The following is a 7,276-nucleotide window of genomic DNA, read 5'->3' on the forward strand; positions in this document are numbered from 1 at the left end:
ATACAGTACATTACTACTGTATCTCATGACTCTGCAGTTTTACTCTTTTCAATGCACGTTTCCTATTACTCAACACTGTATTACGTTTTCTACAGTGAATACTACAATACACCACCGTTAAAAAAACGAAAGTATACTACAGTATTTATTACAGTTTATAAGATCACAATAGTTAATGCTGCATTATGCTGTAGCATTCATCAACAGATTTGTAAATACAAAATATATACAGTAAACTACCGTATGGTATTTTTTACAGTATACTGCAGTATTTTTTCATGTGGGCAGGAACAGTTATTTTTAGGTTGGTTATATTACAAAAAATATTAATTCAGTTCAATTCATCTTTATTTCTATAGCACTTTTACAATGTAGATTGTGTCGAAGTAGCTTCACATAGAAGATTATAGTAAATTGAAACAGTATCAGTTCAGGTCAGTGTGGTTTAATATTCACTGCTGAGAGTCCAAACACTGAAGAGCAAGTCCATTGATGCGCAGCTCTACAAGTCCCAAACCATGCAAGCCAGTGGCCACAGCGGCGAGGAAAAAACTTCACCAATTAGTGAAAGTGAAGTATAAAAACCTCGAAATTATTTATCGATGTAATAACATGCAGGTATTTAACTAATCTTAAGTACGATGTAAAAACATGTATTTACACAACATTGTAACAAACGATTAATTTCAGTGTAAGTACATATTAGTTAAGGTCACTGAATATAAAGTGGGACCAAAAGATTACTTAATTCCTTCAAGTTGTCCCATACAAATAGATATTACAGTGTAGATTGATGCTGATTTGATTTTGTGGGGATTGGGATTGATTTGTTCAACTAGAAGTTTTAAATTAAGTTAAGTAATGAACTGAACTGAACTGGGAGACATGTACTACATATGTTTCATGTAAATATACAGTTACAACCCTAGCATTAAACTCGGATATTAAATCAGAACATGTTTCTTGACTTTTGTTTTGTTTGGGGTTGTTTGCTTCCAAAGAAGACACTCTTATCAGCCGGGTAGATTCCAGACTGTTGAGACTGCAAATGTGCTTTTTTTTCCCTCTCAATCACCAAATCAAGAACAGTCTGGCAGATTTTTCCAAATACAACCACCAGAGTATAGATAAGCGATCTGTTTACTGCGTTTCTTTTCCTACTAAAGAAACAGAAAGGAATAGTTCCAGATATTTGGATCTAATCCATTTGCTTTATAACATGTTTATGTCTGAATTATAGATCATTGTGCTAAACCTTTCTTTAAACAAGCAAAATAATCTGCTAATGAAGTAGTCAGAATAATCTTATATTACTTTTTCACTTAAGATAATTTCCAACATAGGCTCATTCTGAAAACATAGCCCTATACGCATTTCTCGAGATTGTGAATTATGTAGCCAGAGGAACGTATGGCTGCATTTCGTCTTTAAAATGAACGCTACGGGGCGGTATGACGCCGTTTCTTATCACACTTACCAGCTGACCGCTTACCTCCGTATGGACGGCTTTCCCACTGTTACCAGTTTGTCCAGTAGCTCGCCATGTTCATTAGTCGACTTGAGATGCAGAGTGGAAATGACCGCGACAACGGGGTTCGAGTCCGGTGAAGAATGGTTCCAGAAAGCAGCTAAGACAAAAGCCAAGAAATAAAATAAACAATTAAATAACAGGGTGAGAATATGGTAAAATCTGAAAACGTGGTAAAAATTAAGGTGTCACGAAGGCTTTTCTTTTTCTGGATTGCTTTTGTTAAAACTGTCGGTTGGGTTTAGGGAAGGAGGAGGGTGGGTCAGTCGATCGGTCAGTCATTCAGTCAGTCAACAGCAGCCTCTGGTGGATTTACGCGAGAACAGCAGGCGCAAATGGCACTCGGGAGAGAAATTTGAGATCTGAAAATGTTTATACTGCGGCCTCTGGTGGATTCACAAAACAGAGACGTATTTGGCGCTCTCCAGAAATGTATATAGCGGTACATTTTCAGAATCAGCTGATTATTTTGCTTACCCCATTGGCAGATTATTTTGCTTGGTTTAAAGAAAAACTTGTTTATTTTTGATTTATTTCTTAAAACAAGACAACATTTTTTGCTTGTCTATAAAATGCTTCTTGATTTAAGAATTTTTAGATATTTGGGCTAGAAACAAGACAAAATCTAACAAAAATGTAAAAAATCTCTTTGAATCATAAATTTAAAAGTAACAGTAAAATGAGTCGAAGACCTCAGCGTTCCTCTAAAATGGGCTTCATTTGCTTATCAGCATCTCCAGTCATAAATCTCCAGAGGGATCTCAAGCCCTGAGGAACAGGCAGTTCTCTGAGAAAAAAAGATTATTCAACATGTCTGGAAGAATACAGCTGCTGATTGTCTGACAGAAACGCTGAGACAGTGATACTGGACCCAGAGGAAGCTTCTGCGCTTCTTGTTTCAGCGATTAGTCTGTCAATGGAGATTTGGGATCAACTTCAGTTGTTTTTGCCTAAAATAAAAATGTCTCACATACAAGCCTATACAAAATTAGGAGACCCTTTGGGTGTAAAAGTAAAGGACTATGTTTCAAGATGTTTACATACATTTTAAAAACAACCTATTACCAATATTGTATCTTCTGAAGTGTTAATAAATCTACATTTGTTGTAATAACCTTGTTTTAAATTTTTTATTCTGACTAGTGGAAAAAGGGAAGGACTTTAATGACATGAGCACAAATGGTTATGGATCTAAAACAGGGGTGTCCAAACTCGGTCCTGGAGGGCCGGTGTCCTGGAGAGCTTAGCTCCAACCCTAATCAAACACACCTGAAGCGTCAAGCTTTTACTAGATATACTAGAAACTTCCTGGCAGGTGTGTTGAAGCAAGTTGAAGCTAAACTCAGCAGGACACTGGCCCTAAAGCATGTTAATACCAGGTGGAAACGACACCTTTGACATATTTTAGAATTTTCTGTCTAAACAACATTGGAAAAGGCTTCGCAAAAGAGACATAATTTGTGTCCTTAAATGCTTTAGAAGTCAAACTCCACCTTTGACCCAGCTCTAAACAGTGATTATTAGCGTGAGTCGAAGGTCATCTGTCTCTTCACTTAATGAGACCTGTACTTTTCAACTGTTAAGAGATGATAAACTGTTGCGGCTGAGGATTTTTTAAGTTTCTATACTATTAAACTGTCATTTAAATGTGTGCTTGTAAATGATCTTCTTAAAGGGCTCATTTATAAATGTGGTGTACACATAAAACAGGCAGAAATGCATGCATCAATACATCAATTCCCATGCAAAGTTGTGAACTATAAAAACAAACTTAATGGGAGAATGTGCACAGCTGTTAAGTAAACACTATAAACACATTTAACTTAAATATTGACTTAATTAAGCCACTTTAAATCATCATATGAGCCATAATCATTAATCATAATCAAGTCCACTAAAGGAGGTCAAGCTCTCTCATTCATGGCTCCTAAACTCTGGCATAGCCTTCCTACTAATGTCCGAGGTTCAGACACACTCCCTCAGTTCAAAGCTCGATTAAAGGCCTAATTTTTTAGTAAAGAACTAATTTTAGCTGTTAAAGTTATTAGTAATTAGTTACAAGTTAATTAATTAAAGTTATTAGTAACTAATAAAGTTAAGCTGCTTTAAAGCAATAATAATTGTGAAAAGCGCTATCCGAATAAACTTGAATTGAATTAATAAATTCAAATTCATTCTGGTGTACGTTCACTTTTAGGAAGATTTATACGCTCATTTTATAAAGCAGACCTCTTATCATGGTCATTTATGTTTGTGAGAGGGTTATGAATTGTAGAGAAAGACGGAGTACAGAAACCACCTTCGGGGATTATATGACATAACACATTTGTCATGGAAGAAATAATCTGCTGTTTTGTCTAAACAAGGGACAGAAACAAGTAAACATCATTTCCTTTTTTCTTTAGTTACTTGATATGTGCTTTAAAATCTTTTCTCAGCCCAGAAGACATGAAAAACTAATTCTAAACCTAATCCATATAAGATATTATTTGTCATTTTTATTTAAATGTAAAATTCATAAGTATTTAAATGACATAAATAATATTGCTCAAAAAAGAAAATTGGAAAACCACCATCAAATGTGTTATTTTATTTCTTGATTACTAATATAAATAAATAAATACAATAATAAATATAATTATATATACCTGTAAATAAATATAATAAATATGAGTAATTAAATAAATACAAATGCAGGTCTATATCTAGGATTAAATGTAGGCTTAATTACATAACTATCCACATGTTTTCTGAGAGAATTGGATTTAAAAAAAATCAAATGTGGATAAATGGATCTCATGAATTATCCATTGTTTATTTTTTTTATGTTATTATTATTTTTATTATTTATTTATTTATTGGTCATTTCGCAGAACACTGAAAAAAAGATTTACTGGCTTGGCTAATTTTTTTAAGGTAAGTGGTTTCAAACAATCTGAATAGAAACAAAAAAATGTATGTAGTAATGTTCAACTTAATGTTTCTGTTTAAATTCAGCCCATATAAAAAATAGCAAATTTAATAAATATTTTTTTCAATGCACATACAAATTTTAATATCTTAAATGATATTCCTTCAACGTCACATTTGTTGTTTAGTCTATGGTTTCCAAAGACTTGCCTCATAGTTTTCTAATGTACCATCATGCATACTTGAAATGATTTGAAGTGTCTGAACGAACAAGTGGAATTCAACATTGACTTTGTCTCAGACGTTTCCATACACCCCCCACACTCCTCTAACTTATACTCCTCACAATCACTGCACTATTTAACATTTGCACATTTAAAGTTTGCACATATTCATTGCACTTATTCATTTACTTGAACTGTACATACCCACTGCACATGGACATTTGTAATTATGTTTATCTATCTGCACACTTCTGCTATTAATAGCATCCTGTACATATATTCATTTATTGTAAATCTGTTCATAGCTAATACAACCTGTATATAATGTTCATAGTACATCCATCTGTAAATATTACCATGGTTTTTCTATAACTGCACTTTATAACTTATACCTGTATCCTGCACTTGCTGCTATTGCACTGCTGGTTAGACCGAAACTGCATTTCGTTGCCTTGTACTTGTACATGTGTAATGACAATAAAGTTGAATCTAATCTAATCTAATCTATAATTCCTCTGGAGCTGTAAAAATAGGCCCCAGTCAAACTGTACGTTTAACGGTTAAACATTCTGCTAAACACATATTTAACTTAAATAATGACTTAATTGAGCCACTTTAAATACTCATATGAGCCATAATCATTAATAAAGTCCACTAAAGGAGGTCAAGCGTTCTCATATATGGCTCCTAAACTCTGGAATAGCCTTCCTGCTTATGTCCCAGACTCAGACACACTCTCAGTTCAATACTTGATTAAAGGCCTATCTTTTATTCATTCATTCATTTTCCTTTGGTTTAGTTCCTTATTTATCAGGGGTCGCCACAGTGGAATGAACCACCAACTATTCCGGCATAAGTTTTACGTAGCTGATGCCTTTCCAGCCGCAATCCAGTACTGGGAAACCATACACATTCACACACACACTCATACACTACAGCCAATTTAGTTCATCCAATTCACCAACATAGCATGTCTTTAGACTGTGGGGGAAACCGGAGCACGAGATGATGTCAAACTTTCTGGAAGTCTCCTCTCCGAAACAAACCGTACCTCACATAACCACATTAAACAGCAGGCCTATTTGGTCAGGCTTGTCATGCCGGTTTACAGTCTTACCCAATGTTGTCGCTGTCTGAGGTTTGACCATCGCTCACTGTACACACACACTCATACTGTACACTTTAAAGGACCACGGAGAGACGGAAAGTATTTATTTTCTCTCCTGGCTCTCGTCTAGCAAAACCAGACGTGTTTGCACTCAGTCTGCTTATTGGGTTATGTAAGATTCACTTCCCTTAGAAAGCAGCAGCGAAACACACATCACAGCACCTGTGGGCTCTATAATACAGTATGTGCAGTCAACATAAATCATTACTGCTTTTATGCAGTTTAATAAATATAAGTTAAAAATGATTTAACATCAATTTTAGGGATAGCTGTTAACATCAATTTTAGGAATACTTGTTAACATCAATTTTAGGGATAGTTGTTAACATCAATTTTAGGGATAGTTGTTAACATCAATTTTAGGGATAGTTGTTAACATTTATTTTAGGGATAGTTGTTAACATCAATTTTAGGGTTAGTTGTTAACATCAATTTTAGGGTTAGTTGTTAACATCAATTTTAGGGTTAGTTGTTAACATCAATTTTAGGGTTAGTTGTTAACATCAATTTTAGGGTTAGTTGTTAACATCAATTTTAGGGATAGTTGTTAACATCAATTTTAGGGATAGTTGTTAACATCAATTTTAGGGATAGTTGTTAACATCAATTTTAGGGATAGTTGTTAACATCAATTTTAGGGATAGTTGTTGACATCAATTCACTATGTTTTTAATAGTTTTAGAGCATCTTGCAATGTAAAAATACGCAGTTTTTTTTCAATAATTTCTTAATAAGCATAGTTTACTATTAGGCTATTCATATTCTATATTTGTAAATACAGCTGATGTAAAAGCTTTTTTAATGTTTAAGATTTATTTAGGCTACTGGAGAAAAAATGCTGTTTTCATTGTAACCGAATGTGTGTGTTTATTAAACTATTAATATTATACTAATTTAGGTGATTGACCGCTGGCATAATGATATGCATGATGTAACACTACCGTTAGTAGCTAGGCATTCAGAAACCTTTCATTACTTTTCATTGCAGTTAATGCACTTTTGAAAGATACTTTTACTTAGCCAGATTGCTTGCGTTTCTGCTTATACAAGAACAACTGATTGCGTTTATTGCAACGGGCATTGTCGCTGTCCGCTCTGGAAATACAACCCGTTTGGTTCACTCTGCCACCTTTCGGGTTGTGTGCGCTTAGCGCGAGCCTCCGCTGAGTGCGCGCGCACAGCCGAGAACTGTGAACGCTTTTATACTTGACGCCCCCGCCGAAAACACAAGCATTTCTCATGTGAGACTGCCAACTGTGCAGACGAATATCAAATATGGCAAATTAGAAAAGGTTGGTCAGGTAAATTATGCAACTGTAAGCAACAATTCTCCAGTACAGATAGCAGAACCGTTAACGTCAGAGCTAATACTTCGGTCTTTTATGTTTTAGCACTGATATCGATAAAGTACCGAGTTTCGGTATACCCACCCCTACACATATCAAA

This window comes from Danio aesculapii, chromosome 1 (assembly GCF_903798145.1).
Source record: "Danio aesculapii chromosome 1, fDanAes4.1, whole genome shotgun sequence".
Taxonomy (NCBI): Eukaryota; Metazoa; Chordata; class Actinopteri; order Cypriniformes; family Danionidae; genus Danio; species Danio aesculapii.